General features: G+C 45.6%; 1 protein-coding gene across 4 annotated transcripts in view; it reads left to right on the top strand.

Moving 5' to 3' along the window:
- The first annotated feature begins 583 nt into the window (after window positions 1-583).
- Window positions 584-17,993, top strand: part of ST6GAL2 (ST6 beta-galactoside alpha-2,6-sialyltransferase 2) — a 104,665-nt gene continuing 87,255 nt past the window's right edge. For 2 of the 4 annotated variants that reach the window (XM_037015569.2, XM_073238822.1), the window contains exon 1: window positions 1,531-2,049. The gene's annotated coding sequence lies outside the window, so the exon portion shown is untranslated. The other 2 variants (XM_073238820.1, XM_073238819.1) reach the window with 2 other exon arrangements.

The raw sequence follows: 17,993 nt of genomic DNA on the forward strand, positions 1-17,993 counted from the left end.
TCTCCCTTTGACTGATTTCGGTTTTTAGAGGTATTTTGTCCTCCCCGGACTTACAATACGCAGTATTTTTCCTAGTTTTTCTTGCACTCCTGTGATATTTTACATTTCTGTAAGCTTCCTGAGGGTAGGAGAGATTTTATTCAATTTTGCATGTCTACTGCCTAACCCAGAGTCCCCAGCACAGAGTAGGCAATCAATAAATACTGAATGCATTGGGTATTTAATCTCTAAAAATCCTCAGTTAAATGAACATACGTAGGAATTTTTCAATAGTACGCTTAGTGTAGGACTTGTATCTCAAAAATGTTAGCCCCAGCAGGGACCTGGGACGGATAGAGAGCGGCAGGTCCCTCGTCCCTCAAATGGGCACTACCTCGCCCCACCTGTGGGCTCTCCCACACCTGAACGGCTCGCTCGGTCCGCGAGAGGACCACGGGGTCCCGGGGAGCGGGACCACCGCCAGCGGCGCGCAGCCCGCTGAAGTTCAGAGGAACGCGTTTATCAGCAAACAAAGGGCGGCGCGGTCTCGGGCCCTGCGGCCAGCTGCTGCCGCCTCGGCAGAGCCGGAGGGCCGCGGTGACAAATGGACATTCCGCGCGCGGGCAGACAGACATCCGATCTGCGGCTCCCGGCGGCCCCAGCAGCCGGCTCCAGCTGCCGGGCCCACAGCCGCCGTCCGCTGCTCCACGCACGCAGAGAGCAGCCCCGGACGCCACCGTTCCAACTTTCCGTCCCTCTCGGGACTGGGGGCCGGCGGCAGGGAGGGTGCGTAGGTGGGGGCCTGCTCTGGGCCGGGCGGGCGGCCCCTCCCAAGTGCGAGGGGGTCGCTCCCGAGTCCAGCCCAGCCCTCCCACGCCTCCGAGAAGCTCTGGGAGCCAGGGCCCAGGCGGCAGCGCGGATCCCGCCGAGCGGGAGGAACAAAGGGAGCAAACGGGCCGGGGAGGATGCTGCGCTCCCCTGCGCCCCACCCGGGCGGCTCACGGGCGCTGCGTCGCGCGCAGGTAGCCCGGCCTTCGGCGCCTCATAAAGGTGTGCGCAACTCGGGTACACAGAGGCTCACCTCCGCGGGGCCAGGCGCCCGGACTCCCCTGCCCGCCACCCACAGCCCGTCCACATTCCTGCAGTCCGCCGACGGGGACCCGAGTGCCCGCCGGGTGCCAAGCGCGATGCTGGCAGAGCTCGTGCAGGTAACCCTCGGAGGGACCTGGGTCGGCTGGGGGCGGCGGCCGGGAGAGGCAAGCCTTCTCAGGCAGTCGCGCCTCCCGCGCGCCGCACGCCGCCCTGTTTAGCAGTCGCTCTGCCAGAAGCACGGCTCAGCGCGCAACCAGGCAGCGTCCCGCGGTGCTCCCCGCCTGTGCGAGCCAGCAGGCCGGGAAGCGAGGCCAGGGCGCGGGGGGCGTCCGAGCAACTTCCCAGCGCCCGGAGCCCGCCGCTAGGTGAGCCCAGGCCCGGGAAAGAAGGGACACGAGCGGAGGCGGTGTTGGGAGGGGGCCGGGGCGGGCGGAGCCCGGGGGCGTGGCGTGGCGCAGGCTTGGCTCTGGGGCCCGAAGCCGCCTAGCCCCGGAGCTCCGGGCCGCGGTTCCACCCGCCGCCCGCGCCCCCGCGCTGCTGCGAACAATAAGGCGCGCGGCGAGGGGTTGAGCGCAGCCCCGTGCCGGACCGAGGCGGAGTCCCGCGCCGTGCCTGCAGCCTGCTGCCCAGGGCGACCAGCTCCGGCCCCGGGGAGGCGGTTCGCAGGCCGCCCGGGACAGCTGTGCGGGTTGCTCCGGGCTCCCGACGTGGCACCAGGAGGCTGCTTGGAGGCGGCTACCAGCAGGAGAATCTGAGCGGCGCGCTGGGCGTCTGCAGCCCCCAAGTCCCACGGCGCGCGCTGGGCGCGCCCGACCCGGGCCCCTCTCCAGCGGGTGTCCGTGGGAGCGTGGGAGCGCGGGGCGCGCGCGCCCGAGCGGCTGCTAGAGAATAAAATGTGACACGCACGGCTCCGACTCCAGCGCCGCGCGGCCGACGAGCGGGGGTCGGGCGCTTACAGGCGCGCAGTGTCCGAAGAAGGTTGGTCAGGAGGCCCAGGGGGTCGGCGGGGCGCGATGTCTTCCTCCCGGTCGCCGCAGCCTGTGCGCTACTCTGTACGGAGTTAGACTCGGTGACCAGGAGCCAGACCTGTTGTGGGGGTCTCGGAGGGGAAAGGGGGCGAGCGACATTGATTTTGGGGGAGAAGCAGGAAATTCTTAAGAGAAGGCGAACGAACAGTAGGGCGTGCGCTTTGGGGACGGGCGGACACAGTTTGCTCACCAACGGTGATCGTTTAATTTGGCCCCGGAAGGGAGATTTTTAATCGTTTTTTATTCCCGTGCAAAACTGCAATTCCTAAAGCTTAAAGGGTGTTCTATTGATTTCTAGTTTTCTGTAGCTGTAATGTTTAGGAGCAGTAGGGATCCTTAGTATCCTAAATACCAGGCTGATAATTCTTACGCACTTGCACAGGGAAAACTCGTGCTTTTGATTTGTTTTACTTCCCACCGTGTGCAGAGAAGATAGTAGATGCCTTCTTTTGAGTACGTAATATAACCCATTTCGTTCTAATTTGACGGTGCTGGGGAACCAGTGAAGTTAAACTCGTGGCTCTCAGCGAGTGATGTCTTCCGAAGCGAGCTGAATAGCTGTGTTTGGAGCAGCCCTGCTTTCCAGGAATTTAAATGAGACTTTGTGATGACCATCCAGGTCTCCCCTCTCAGTACCGTATTTGTTTTCTCAGGTTGAGAAACTTTTAAAGCTGTTTTATAATCCGAGAAGCACTTTGGGAGAAAAGTAAGGCCTGGCTGGATTTTTGTGAACTTATTTTTAGTGGTCATGCTGAAAATGTGAAGAGAGGAAAACCATATTTGGTCTAAATCTTTGCTTTTCTGCGCCGCTGGCGTCCTAACCGTGGAGGGGTGCGCTGATCGTCCTCGCCGCGGCACTGTGCGTGGGCGAGGGTATTGTTGGACTTGCAAACCAAAGTACTTTCTGCACGTGTACAAAGCCTCATGCGGGTTCACTTGATATTTAAATCTCTTGAAATTTTGGTCACCGTATATTGCCATTTTGAAATGAAATCTGTGACTAATGAAGAATTTCAAGAATGAAAATGCTCTATGTCGTCCTGTTGCAAACAACGTTAATACCTTTTCTTTAAAGGAAAAGTGATGTGTGGCCTTGAACTTATTTTACCTACTCTCTTCCATTGCTTTTCTGAAACTGACAACCCACGTTTTTACACTTGAAGGCTTGCATTTTCTAATAATGCAATTAGAAAAACTGTTGGCAGTGGTGAGTGCATATTGTAATCAAAATGCAGAACAACCTAATATAATAGGTGAATTGCCTTGATTTTACAGCCAGGTTTTAAAAAAGGCACTCAAACATGTTGGATTGTGGTTTTTATTGTGGTTGAGAGAAATTGTAGCATTTTACCTTTTTGCTGATGCAGCTGAAGCTTCTGGAGTTTTGAGCTAAATTCTTGTGGAGGTTATAAGATAAGCCTGAGCTTTTAGGAAGTTCTGAGCCGCACAGTTTAGAGAAGAGGTGGAGACAGTTGGAGTACCTGAGAGCAGAGACCAGCCTTTGGTGAGTCTACATAATCTAAGAAGTAAAGGTAAAGAAATGAGGATACTTACACTGGAGGATCAAGACTGAAATAATCTAATATTGGAAAATAAGGGGATGGATTTATTATGTGGAGAAGGGCAATCAATTATGCTCAAGGTGCTGATGAAGATGATTAAGAGGGAAAGGATTTACTCCCAGGTGAAGGCTTCTCTTGGGTCTAGGGAAGGATCTGTGGCCAGCAGTGAGACTGGTTAAATAATGCAGTGGTTGCTGAACAATTCCTGTAGATGCTGGTTCCTGGGGATTTTTCCTTGTGATTCTCCTCCTTCTGAGATGATTTAAGTGTGTGAGTCTCTGATCTGTTGCTTGCATGATCTGAAATTTTGTACTGTAGATCTAGAATTTATCCAAGCATTTCTCAAGTGCTTATGCCTTCCCTAAAATGGCAGTCTTATTTCTAGGCCTAAGGAAGTAAAGATGGGTTCCCTCCCCAAAACTTGGAGATATTTGCCCTTTGAGAAACTTTGAATTAATTTTCAGATTTGGCACCTCACTTTTGATATTTTTGAATAAAAATATCATGCATTGCTAATAGGGACACAGTCTTAAAAATATTCACCTTCTTTTTATGTTGTTTAGCTGTGTTTTCCTCCTGATCTTCTGTTACATGTTCTTAAATTTTAATTGTTCATTAAATGAAATACCTTAATTAACTAGCTTAAACGTCTGAGTGAAAGATAGTGCCCTCATGGTAGGTGTATGTTAAGTTTTGAGTTTTTAAGCATTGACAGCAAGCTCCTCCTTAAAAGAAGAACCATGGGATGAAATTCACAACTGACTGTAAGAGAAATAATTAGATAGAATCAAGTACTAATTTTGGAATCCAGAAAGTGCAAGGGATACATTTAGCGGCAGTGTTCCATGTTCTTAACAGGTTGATGTCTAGGCTGAGCACTGAGTGTACTGCAGAAGGTGACCAGCTATAAAATGAACTACTGTTTGCAGATGAACATCAGACTTTCAATTTCATATATCCTTCCTTTCTCTGAAAGTCCACCTTCCTACTTGTGAGAGATCTGCTTGTAAATGTGAATTTATTATGCCCCTTAGCATATCTCATCCTAATCTGAAATTCCAAGCTTCTCCATGAACTGATGGGGAACAGTTGTGATTCGGAAAGCCTGGCACCCACTCATCCTGTGGGTGGACGGCAGCCATACATTTAAAGCATGTGAGGTATGAGCTGGGTAGTGCTAAGGCTTTGTAGAAGTTGGTGATTTGGCCCAGCACTAGCGTTGGTCCCAGATGTGCTGCTTGGGTAAAGCTGTTGCCTGGCTGCTATCTTCACTTGGTCACCTACAGGTTCTGGGCAGTCCCACAGCACCAGGTCCCCTCCCGCTTTTGGGGAGGAATTGCCCTGGATTGAGGTGAATCAGAGAAATGCCACCCACCCTGTGGGAGTTACATCTGCACAGAACTATCCTGTTCCCTCCCCTGGTTTCTGCTGCTCCCTGTGGTAGGAAACCTAGAGAACTAGGAAAAATTTCAGAATTGAAAGCAAACATTGGCTCTCACAAGCTAAATGGGTGTGAAGGTTGGGTTTGCAGTTTTGCACTAAACCTTCCCAGAAAGCCCAGAAAGCCCAGCAGCAAGGAAAGCTTGTGGCCAATACCCTCAGAGTCCCAGGGAGGGCTGGCCCTGTGGTAACCTGCCCCAGAGGCAGTCTGAGACTTGTGTGTCAGTGTCTGGGGCTGTAGGATCAAGATTTAGATTAAATCCTCTGCACAGTGTCTTCTGCTGCTGTGATTTCTTGAGATTGGTAATTGTGTATCTGTCATTCATAATTGCTATACTCAGAAGACAATTAAGCTTTAGTTAACATACTGGGCATCCCCTGAAACACCATGTAGCCCAGGGAGAGGAGTAATTCAAAGACTAGAGGCTTCAGACTTACTGTGCACCACACCGTGCCATTTGCAACACACAGATTATCAAAGTGTGCTTGAGCCCCAACCCTGGACGATTATCCCCATTTTACAAGTGAGGAGACTGAGGTTCAGAAAGATGAAGTGCCTTCCTCAAAAATCCCATAGTGCGAAAATGACAGAGCTGGGACTGAGCCTGGGGTTATGTGTCTTCAGTGTTGTTGCTGTGAGACTCAGATCTGGCTCTACAGGGGAATATGACAGACTCCTGCTGTTCACGTGTTGGGGCCAGAGAAGGACTGTGACTGTGAGCTTCATGCCTCAAAACATGGCCGAGCTTGCTGGTTAGGAAGATTGTACCAGACGGAAGGGGTGGCAGGGGAACCTGTGTAGACAGAAGGCCCATGTATTCCCCAGAACCTAGTGGCAGAAAGAGGCTTGAGCTGCAACTTAAAAATGACCTCTGAAATTTGCAATGTCCAGGCAGTCAGTGTTAGAATGAAATTCAGGCTCATGAAATGTGTCACAGCAAGCGAAATTTCCAAGGAAAATTTAAGCTAAGATTCGAGAAAATTATCCCTATGCTTTGAATTATTAGGTTGGTGAATTATCTGGTAAACTCAGAAAGTAGTCTCTTGGGACACTTAGAAATATATTGGCTAACACATTAGAGAATACACTGTAAAGAAAAATCCTGCAATATCTTGATTATAAGCCTCTGCTTTCAGAAGTTTATAATTCACACATTAAGTTTTACTCTAGGCTGCTTCTAGTATTTGAGCCTGAAAGGAAATACTTTATTAAATTTAAAGCAATTGGTTTTCCTTGTTCAAATTATACAAATTTTTCAAGTAGAGGTTCTTGCATGTTGGTAATTGTTGTGGTTTCTAAAATGACTTAACTGTAAATTAAATTTGGGAAAGGGTAGATCTCTTGGATAATCTAGTAGCTTTCATTATTCAGAAATGAATTTGAAAACTAGCTTCCTCAAATGTGTAGTGATGATGTCTCTGAAATATATTACTATGTGTACCTGTACCTCAGACCACAAATGGGTAGAAATAATACATTTGATGGAGGATCTGCTTTCTAAATGACATAGTTAACCCAGTTACAACATGAAAATGATAGGTGCATAGTTAAATGAATGAATTTGTTTTTAATATTAGAAGAGGGATCTTGCTATATAAATCATATTTTAAAGTTGGGAAAACTATTCCCCATGACAGATCCCAGTGAAAAAAAGAGGACTGTCTTTAAAAAGAAGAGTGCACACACATAAACTCTCACAGACAGACCCTGAGCTACTATGTTTTTACTTTAGTGATGAGGAGTGGGAGGAACTTGAATTAGAATACCTAATTGTCTGGATGCACAGCTGTTCAACAAAAGCCAGGACTAGACCTTCCAACTGGGAGAAGAATGGTTTTTTTTCACTGTTATTTCTCTCTGAGAGAAATGAATGTTCCAAATTATCAGTGGCCTGGGAAAGATAGCAAAAATTGTTTAGGGTTCAAACTTCACTCTTTATTTATTATAAATAGGATGTGTAGGGAAACGCACAAGTTTTATTTATGTGTGTATATGAGTGTGAGCATGTGTATTTCTAAGTGTTCATTATCCCAGCAGCATCTCCAGCATCCTGGGTGGCTTGCAGAATGTCTCTGACTGTTGAGACGAGCTGCTGAGGCAGGGCTCTCAGGCAGGGCACCCAGCAGACCTGGCCGGTGGCTGCCCAAGGGAGGCCTGTGTGTTAGCAGGCTGTTTGCTGGGGTGAAAGAGGCTGAGCCATTTTAGGTGTTTAGGGCCAGCCAGAAGTGTAGGTGACTCCGTCTCTCTCCTGGAGAACAGACAGTTATTTGAAGTTGCCCTGAACTGTCATGTCCTCTAATCAATTTAGACTGTAGGGAAAAGAATTAAGTCAGCTCAAGTATTTTATTAAAAAAAAAAAGTACTATACCCCCTCTAATTCCCAAGGTATCTTTTGAGCAATTTATGAATAATATAAGCTGACAAGTGAAAAATAGTTTATATTTATGCATGTGTATGTGTATGTGTGTGTAGGTATAACTTCCATTCTTCAAAGGGCAGTTCTTTCCCTTTGAATCACAGTATAGTTACAAACTATATTTCTCTGTCCTATGTTCAATATTAGTAACTAGGAGAGTTCAACTAATTAAATAATTTGCCTGACTAAATACTTGGTACTTTATAAAGACATTCATAGAGTGCCATTAAATAAATTACTCCATTAACTTTTTGAGTGGAAGAGTCAGAAATGGACTTGATAGTAATGGGAAAAGTCTATAAGGTATGACTTAAAATAATGTGATTGGTTCCATAATTTAAACTCAAACATGTCTATACTTACCTCACTTTACACTTGCCACTGCCTAATTACAGCATATTGTACTGTATTATTATCATACCCTAATAGTTCCCCATAAATTACTGTTTGATACAGACACAGAAAGAGCTGAATTAATTTTTTTTCTTTTGATATTTTTGTGACCAGTAAGCATTCTATTAGGTGTAAAACCAGAAATGGGCCAAAGAAAAGCTTTACACTGTGTTCAATAATGTGCTTCTTAAGAGGTATTCGGGAAAATCTTAGACCAGGGAACCTTAGTTGTTTCTCAGTGGTGTACATAATGCAATTATAATTTGAAACTCTGTGAATGTAATCAAATGTAGGATGTGCCTGGCAATTACCCCAAATCTCCATGTGGGTCTCTGCCTCTCAGTTGCCCAAATTAGATCTATCTTGAACTTACCACACCATACTGAAAATGCGAGGTGAGTTTATAATATGGAAATAGAGAGAGTGACCCTGCGTAGTGGCTGGCATATCGGTCGGGGAGTTATAGGGTCCCTGTGGTGCACGGCAACACCCCTAAATCTACAGTGAGATCCTTGCAGCCAGGTGCCAGATGCTGTCCACTAGGTCCTGCTCAGCCCAGAGCATTGCAGCGTGGCAGGAGGGCCATTCCTGAGGACCATTCCCTACTGATCTGAAAGGCATACATAGATTGATTAATTTGCTTTCCAGGGCACATATTTCCTATGAACCAATACGTTTCTTTGTTCTCAAATAAAAATTCAAGTTTTGTTTACAGCGAAAGGTAGAAATAGAACAGGCTTATAGGAGGGAAGGTCATGTGTGTTCTGTTTGTTTTATACTGTGGATAGAAAACAGATTGATGATTGCAGTTAGGTATTTAAACATTCCCCTTGTTCAGTCTGTGTAGTTGCTAAACAACCTTTTTTCAGAGATAAAGGTAAAGTCCCTTGGAATATTTATTCACCTGTGTACTTCAGAATGTAGTTTCCATCCTTTGGTACTGACAGCTTGTAGGGTGGAGAAAAAGTGACAGAGTCATAGGTTCCATTATATGGGAAGCAGATATTCAAATTTACTACAAGAAATGCGTGCTCCAAGAATTTGTTGAACTCTTTGAGTGTTTGGAGGAGTGACTTCCTTGAACAATGCAGGACTGGAACAGGTCTTTTTTGACTTTCTGTGTTTTCATTCACCGGACTACATTTACTTTCCATGTGACATTATGCTTGTCAGCTACATTCATACTCACACATCAGATTTCATCACCCTCCAATCCAAAAGAAAGAGGTGTAACAATGTCTGGAAACCACCTTTTGGGATCTCAGAAGGCTACGGAGAAGCAAGCTTATAGCTGTCGCCTTGCAAATCAAATGTGTGGTATGAGAATTTGCTAAAACATCCAGAGCTGGTGCACCAGTCAGGAAGAACTGCCCCAAGTCATGCCTCTTCCCCATAGTCCTGACGCTGGAGATGGATGACGTCACAAGGAATTTGGAAGGAGAAAAGAAGTACACAGAGACCTGGCATCCTTACCCACCTCGCAGCTGCCACTCAGTTTTTCCCTCCGGAGTTCACAACTCTTCATTTTCTTCTTCATTGAACATGTCTGCCTCTGTCATGTGCTGCATGTGTCCACCTAGGTAGGAAGGCAGCTGTACCACTTCTCCAAGCTTCCTTTTTACTCTGGCTTTGGAGCAACTACCTCCCCTGTCTTATTTTCCTCAGCTCTTTTCCTAACTAGAGGATTGCTACATAGAAAGGTAATTATGAAATCTTTTGCCAATGTCAACTGTGCACAGGTTATAAGTGTAAAATCTGATGAATTTTCATAAGCCAAATACACTGTGTAACCAACCAGCTAGACTAAGAAACCACCAACTGCTACAAACATCTTGAAGCCTCCCCGTGTCCCCTTGTAGTCACTGTCCCCCAAAAGAATAGATTTGTTTTGTGTCACCTTACATTTTAAGTTTAGACCTAATACTTTTTTTAAAAACAATTTAGTATGATTGTCTAGAGTTAAAGCAAAGTTAGCCCGCAGTGAGCTACAGGTTGAGCTATTGAAATAGCAAAGCTTGACCTTTGTTCCTCACTGAAACCTCGTGCTGTGTAAAGTGCAGTTTGTTGTTAACAATGTTAGACTTGCTCTGCCAGTTGAATGCTTTACTACAGTTCACTACAGCACAGGATCAAAAAAAAATTGTAAAATGTACTAAAAGCTAGTACGTTACACCCTAAGTTTTAAAGACATTTTAAGTATTTCAATTGATTAACATATCTGAACATACCATGTTTATATGGGGAAAAACACTTTAAAATGAAATTTTCTTTACTAACTGAATTTAATTTCATTTGGTAGCTGTTACCCTATGAATTATGAGTTTGGAATGCTTTAATATTACAAGTGGATGCTGATACATGGATAGTTCTATAAGATGTTTTATATAATATCATTAGACTCTCTCTGGGGAGATTTTTTTTAAGAAACAGTTTATAGCAAATTCAGCAGGCCATAGAGGATTAAAGTTATGCAAATTCCTTATAGAGTTTTTGTCTTCAGAGACATGGCAATTTGGAAGAAAATGAAAATCTAAAAACTCAAGAAAGTAAAAAAATCTAAAAACTCAGTCTAGGCTATCAGTTGCTAGGCCTGCACTTGGAGGGCAGTGACCAACTTTGAGAGGTTTCTGCTATACCAAAAATTAAAGTTCAAAGGGATATAAAGAAAAGGTAGAATTACATCTTAACATTTCGAGGAAAGGAAGAGGATAAGGAATGGAAATGTGATTTGAAAAGGAAAAAGGATAACAGAAGGATCCAATATACTCAGATTATATTGTACAAGTTCAGGATTTTTCTGAAGCCAGAGAGATTGGCTTAAAGCCAAAGCCAGATGCCTGTAGAACCAGTTGGTATGAGCAGCGCATTTGGCAGCCAAAGCACACGGCATCAAGAGTCTCATTATTAGGTTTCTGTCTCCAGAAAGGAAGATGTATCTCTTACCTGCCTCTGAAAAAGCTGGCTTTTACACAACATGCCCTTGGACAGGTGCTGTTTAAGTGACTTGCAAATATGCAATTTTACCTCGTGTGCCTGTCCAGAGTCTTTCCTGATGGAGACAGTGACATTTACAGTTTATGGAGGGCAAAGTACTTCTTAGCCATTGATTTCTAGGGTTTATCATATTCTTTATGGAAGGAAATGGAGGGAAGGCCTGTACTGCTGGTAGCAAAAGGAGCATTTCATATTAGGAGTCTTACAAATGTCTCCTTGCATCTTTGCTCACCTCCTGTAGCCCCATCCATTGTCCATATTGACAGAGTCACTTTTCCAAACCCTAAGCTTGGTCATATGACCGTCTTTCCTTAGATGCTCCAGTTTCCCCCCATTGCATACAGGACAGAGACTGGAAGTTTTAGAACATCGTGTGCTTCTGGATTGGGCCCTAGTTTTTGTCTCCATATTTCTACTTTCACGCTCTCCTCTGATGCGTATTAAGCTAAATCTAAGGATGGACCTGGCAGCAAGCTGTATTCTTCTCTCCCTTTGTTTCTCACACACCTGAGTGTACATACATGTGGTGAATGGCCCCCTTCTGGGCTATAGCCTCATCCCTCCGTTGCTGTTTTACCATCCTGTATTATAATTGACTCTACTTCTCTGTCACCCCTGCTTACCTGGAAGGTCCCTGCAGGCAGTTCTGTAAGGCCATGTCACAGCTCCTTAGCACATCTCGAGGGAAGGAGCTGTGTAGGTGCTTGATCAGAGTTTGTTGAATGAACAGAGCTAAAAGTCCTCTTATATTGAAAGGACTCCCATCCACTCCATGATGTCTACAAATAAGGGGGTGTGGGAGGACTCTTCTCTTTTTTTCGGCTGAACCCCATGCACATGCTCCTCCAGGTCTAGCAATCCATTTATAAACAGGACATTGTAAAACAGGACTGCAGGATCAGGTGGACCATTCTGTACAGACATTATCTTTAGAGTTGCAGTTAATCACTTTGCAGAAATGCATTTACAAGCAATGCTAAGAAATCAAAATTAAACTATTCAACTTTATCATTTTTATGCCTCTTGTGAATCTCACAGAGAAATCCTGAAATTCACATTTCTTTTCATGATTATTAACAAATGTGGTTGGGCAGCTTCCTTTCTGTAACAAAGTTTTCAGAAATGGGGGACAAGTGTAATTGGTAAGTAATTAGTGAATAAATTGGGTGGGATCTGTCCAAGGAGATTTTATGAAAGCACTTTGTCTTGGATTCAAAAATGTTGTATTGAATTCTAACAGTTCAAGCTACATACATGTTCAGCACCTGGTGTGATAATAAAGGCTGCTCGGGAGCAAAAGGGCTCAGCACCATTCTGTTGTCAGGCTGTATTTTTTTCTGCCTGTCTATGAATAGATATTAAAATTTGGAAAAGGTACTTCCAGACCAAGAAGAGTATAAAATATCAGCTGTCCATGAGGAATCATAAATGCCATGCCTTGACCACGAGTCCTCAAGCTAGGTGCAGATGGGAAGGCTAGTACACACCTTTAGTTGAAGGTCTGGGGAGGAGCTGTGCTGTGTCCTTCTGTGTGTGTCAGACTCCTGGCTCTGACCTTGTTCTGCCAGGGCTTCCTGCAGAGACAGCTGCAGGGGCTGAGCAGCCCTTTCCACAGACAGAGGGTCAGTGTGCATTTGAGGTTGTTAGAGTTTATGTGAACTTGGTGTATTTTCAGAGTACTTCCCTGGACACATATATTCCTGAGTGGTAAGTGCTGTGCATTTCTCTGCCCTCTATTTGTTTAAGAGAGTTTAGTTTTATTTTGCAGTCTCCCAAAAGGTCAAGTTAGAGCTAGGGGCATGTCTGGGATGAGTCAGTTAATTAAAGAGATTCTTTGCCTTATTTTGAATCCTGGAATTAAAATTAAATATGTTGCCAGTTTGAAGTTTTGGGAGCCCAGTTCTCAGTGGTAAATAGAATTTTGCAGGATTCTAACAAAAGTACATGGAGTTTAAAAACAACAACAACAATATGAAGCATTTGAATAAATAATTTCCTTGCTTCGTTTACGTGTGCTTAAAATGCAAGGGACCACTTGAGAGTAAAGGGAGAAGGAGCTAAGTGTGTATTTCCATCACCGTGGAAGTGACCTTCAATAGTTTTCGCCATCCAAGTAAGTGGCTTTGGGACTTGTTGTGCTTCGGCTGTTGGCCTTGCTCTGCCTATGGCCCTCTGGCAGCTCTGTGGGACGACCCCACTGCTGACCCGGGCTCGGGTGACCCACAGCATCAGCCTGGGACTCGCATCTGTCCCTGGATCCACACATGAGGTGCAGGAAGCTCTTTAAGGAAACTCTGTCCCCTCGTAGAAGTCTGGGTTAGGTGCCAGAGTGTCGGGGTGTTGGTGTTACTTCAGGTGTGTTGCAGTTCAAAACGCTGAGAAAACAAGTTCCTTTTTCTGCATGACCTCAGCTCTGCATAGCCAGGCCCTTCCTGCTTTCCTCCTGCATTGCTCTGGGCCGGCTTAGTAAGGTTTGCTTTGCCACTGGTTTGCCTGCACTTGTAAATCATATTGTTTGCCTGGACATGGTGTTTGATAACTGGATGTGATCAGAAATTCTGTTACTGTTCTGGATTCTGGTGCCAGCCAGGAAGGCCTAACCCTGTGTTCAAAGCAACCCACTAGCTTAAGTTGTTCTCAGGAAACCCATGATTGTCGGGTATCAGAACTTGTTTCGAGTGGGTCCCAGGCTTTGGGGCAAGGCGGTGAACTTGGCCTGGGTCTTCCTTTGGTAACAGGTTTTGCCTTTTGCCTGTTAACTTCTTTGATTTCTTTTTGTTCAACTGCCTTAGAGTCCTTGAGAAGGTTACTTTCAGACAAGCAAGCACGAGTGGTGGCTCCCTAGAAACTGGTGACGAATAATAAGGATCTAACAGGAAGTCATGCATTGATTTTGTTTGCATTTCATTAATATTTGGAGTAACTGAAAATTTCAACGTTAAAGGTCCTCTTAGTGAATTCCTACTGACATTCAGTTTGCACACCAAAATAATTGTCTTTTATTATTTTTTGTGGGTTTTTTTGAAAGAAGGGCCTTTCATGGGGAGGGAAGACCAGCATCCTGCAGGGTGGTGGGCATATGCCTTGGGCTCCCTGTGAAATGAAGGATCCCTTGGCCAAAGGCGGAGTGCAGCTCCCGCAGCAATGGCCTGTGCAGAGCTGCCTCTCCCTGCCCTCCTGCACCAGTCAGTTTGCAGGCGGATCCCTAGCAGTGGCCCCTGGCCTGTCCGCCACACCAGGCATTGGGGAATGTGATTCAGCACGCAGGTTGGCTTTATTGATAATAGGCTGCACAAATACATAAATTAAGTGTGATCTGTGTCCCAGGTTCACGGGTCAGGGCCTCCTGGTCTGTGCCTCCATTCAGTCCTGCTTCTGTCAGGAAGGGGTGAGGCACAGGCATGGGGAAAGGGTGTCCCCGTGGAGCTGGGGTGCTGCAGCCTGAGCCAGGGATCCTGCATTGTGAGGCAAGTGCGAGGTCTCAGCCCTCAGCCAAGTTAATAAGAAGGGCTCAAAGGCAAACAAATCTCTTCCTCCCTTTCCAGGGTCATTCAGCCTTCTGGAAGGTTCTGACTGAGGGCTTGGAAGGCCCCACTGTTGCCCAGGGAGCTGAGGCAGTGGGAGGGGGCTTCTGCATTATGTGAACTGTCAGCCTCTCCCTTTCCTGACCTAGAAAACAGACAGGAACAGGGGCCCTCTGGCCCTGATCTCAGTCGGGGCAGGCTTCCTAGGACAGCAACAGTTCCTGAGTTCAAGGGCAGTTGTTATGGGGCTTCTGGAGGAAATGATGAGATGAAATATGTTTTTTTTGTGCTGGAGGAAATTAATAAAGTCATCTGAGTTTGGTATTTCCCGGGATATCTGAGTGGAGGAGGTAGAGCTCTGAAGATAAGGGATGCCGACGTCCTTCCGCTTGCTCACTGCCCTCACGGCGACGGGGCTGCCCAGGTCCAGGACTTCCCCAGCACTGCCTCTGCCCCCCGGGGAACCCAGCTTGTGCCCGTGCAGATTCTGGTCACCGGCCCCGAATCCCCTCTTCCCCCTGCCCCAGGGAATTCTTAGATTTAGGAGCTTATCTAATTTACCTGTGTCCCCAGGGACTAGCAAATTCCTCCCAAAGACATTTGTTGAATGAAAGAAACTTCTTTCATGGTAGACATCAGCTTGTTGCAATCCAGCAATGGATCACCACCCATCTACTTTTTAAATTACTGGTAACTTACATCAGTATCTAATGCTACTCCTCGGAGGAATAGTGTATCTAATAAGTCCTTTTTTGTTGAGTGCCTCATTCATGCCCTACAGCCATAATTAACATATATGGGAACAGAGATATACAGAATAAAGGTACCTTCTGCATTTAGGAAATCCTTCATAAGGGAAACAAGCCGGTTTATTATGACTGTCTCTTAAGCTCCCAAGCTCTGCGCCGAATGGCAGTGTGTTCGCACAGGCTCTCCTCGCCTCCTGCCGGGACGTGAGCGCCAGCACCACGCATCGCTGAAGCACTGCGGCCGGGATTCAGAACAGTTATCTTTGCTGCTGGGCTTGGACCGAGATACTAAAAATTAATGACCTGTGAAAAGTTTATTTTCACTGTAACTGAGGTCAGGATTGGACATTTAAGCTGAAATCCCCATGACACTGGGTTGCACTGTATGTGAAGCTCTTTGTAAACTGTGGAGGGCGGCCTGAGAGGAAAGGCAGGCTTTGGAATTGGCTGTGTCAAACTCCAGGGCCTCCACTTTCAGGGGATTTGTGTGATTTACTTTCCTTTCATCTTTTGTTTGGACTTTTTAAAAAGTTCAAACTTCTAGAGCAGTTTAAAACTCACAGCAGAACTGAAGCAGCACGTGCAGAGATATCCCGTGGGCGCCCTTCGTGCCCGCACAGCCCCCCAGCTCCACGTCCCCGCCGGGGTGGTGCCTTTGGGACAGTGGGTGAACACGCAGTGAGGCGTCCGTGTCGCCCGGATCAGCGGTTTGCGTGACTGCTCACTTTTGGTCATGCACAGCCTGTGGTTTGGACTAGTGGACATTCACAGGTACCCATCATTGCGGTAACCTACAGAGTATTTTCACTGCCCGAAAAATCCTCCGTTCTGCCTATTCATCTTTCTCCCTCAACCCACTCACTGATCTGTTACTGTTTCCTTACCTTTGCCTTCTCCATAATGTTGGGATTATATGGTATGAGGCCTTTCCTGATTGGCTTCTTTCACCTACTGAAGGCATTTGAGGTCCTCCACGTCTTCTCCTGGCTTCTTAGTGCTGGATACTATTCCGTTGTCTGGATGCACCACAGTTTACTTACCTATTTAACTACAAAAGACATCTTGGTTGCTTCCAAGTTTTGGCAATTATGAATACAGCCGTTATGAACACCCATGTGCAGGTTTTTGTGTGAACATAATATTTCAGCTCCTTGGAAGAAATACCAAGGAGCACGATTGCTGGATCATATGCGAAGAGTACAGGTAGTTTTGTAAGAAGTCAGCAAACTGCCTTCCCACCAGCAGTGAACGGGAGCTCCTGCAGCTCCACACCTTTGCAGCGTGTGGCGCTGTCAGTGTTCTGGTCTCGGCCGTTCTCACAGGTGTCTGGTGATATTTCATGTTTGTATTAGTTTGCATTTCCCTGAACTCCTGGGGTGTGGAACATCTTTTCATGTGCTTATTTGCCATCTGTATATCTTTAATGAGTTGTCTAGGCCTTTGGTCCATTCTTTCATCAGGTTTATTTTTTATTGTTGAGTGAAAAGGGTTCTTTATGTAATTTCAGTACCAGTCCTTTATCTGATGTGTCTTTTGCAAATATTTCTTCCAGTGGCTTGTCATCTCATTCTCTTGACATTGTTTTTCAGAGAGCAGGTATTTTTAATTTTAATGTAGCCCTGCTTATCAATTATTCCTTTCATGGATCATGCCTTTGGTGTTGGATCTATGCAATCATTGCCAAGTTTGAGGTCATCTGGGTTTTTTCCTATGTTATATTCTATGAGTTTATAGTTTTGTGTATATTTAGATCTGATTTCTTTTACTTTTTGTTCTAACAAAACAGAAAAAATTAACCATATTCCAAGCTTCAGTTTCCACTTCTACAAAATGAGAGTAAATGATCTGGGTTTTCATGATGAACAGTATTTTTTTTAAATATTGTTAATGTACAATTACTTGAACATTGTGGTTACTAGACTCCCCCTATTATCAGGTCCCCCCCACATACCCCATTACAGTCACTGTCCATCAGCGTAGTAAGATGCTATAGAATCACTACTTGTCTCCTATGTATATACTGACTTCCCATGTCTCCCGCCTACATTATGTGTGCCAATCATAATGCCCCATTTTCTCCCTTATCCCTCCCTTCCCACCCATCCTCCCCAGTCCCTTTCCCTTTGGTAACTGTTAGTCCATTCTTGGGTTCTGTGGTTCTGCTGCTGTTTTGTTCCTTCAGGTTTTGCTTTGTTCTTATACTCCACATATGAGTGAAATCATTTGGTACTTGTCTTTCTCCACCTGGCTTATTTCACTGAGCATAATACCCTCTAGCTCCATCCACATTGTTGCAAATGGTAGGATTTGTTTTCTTCTTATGGCTGGATAATATTCCATTGTGTATATGTACCACATCTTCTTTATCCATTCACGTACTGATGGACATTTAGGTTACTTCCATTTCTTGGCTATTGTAAGTAGTGCTGTGATAAACATAGGAGTGCATATGTCTTTTTCAAACTGGGCTGCTTCATTCTTAGGGTAAATTCCTAAGAGTGGAATTCCTGGGTCAAATGGCATTTCTATTTTGAGTTTTTTGAGGAACCTCCATACTGTTTTTCACAATGGTTGAACTAGTTTACATTCCCACCAGCAGTGTACGAGTGTTCCCCTTTCTCCACATCCTTGCCAGCATTTGTTGTTGTTTGTCTTTTGGATGTTGCCATCCTAACTGGTGTGAAGTGATATTTCATTGTGGTTTTAATTTGCATTTCCCTGATGATTAGCGATGTGGAGCATCTTTTCATGTGTATGACGAACAGTATTTTTAAGTTCCAGCCAGCACATCTGGGCTGGGCTCATGGGTGGCATT

This window comes from Manis javanica, chromosome 1, assembly GCF_040802235.1.
Source record: "Manis javanica isolate MJ-LG chromosome 1, MJ_LKY, whole genome shotgun sequence".
NCBI lineage: Eukaryota > Metazoa > Chordata > Mammalia > Pholidota > Manidae > Manis > Manis javanica.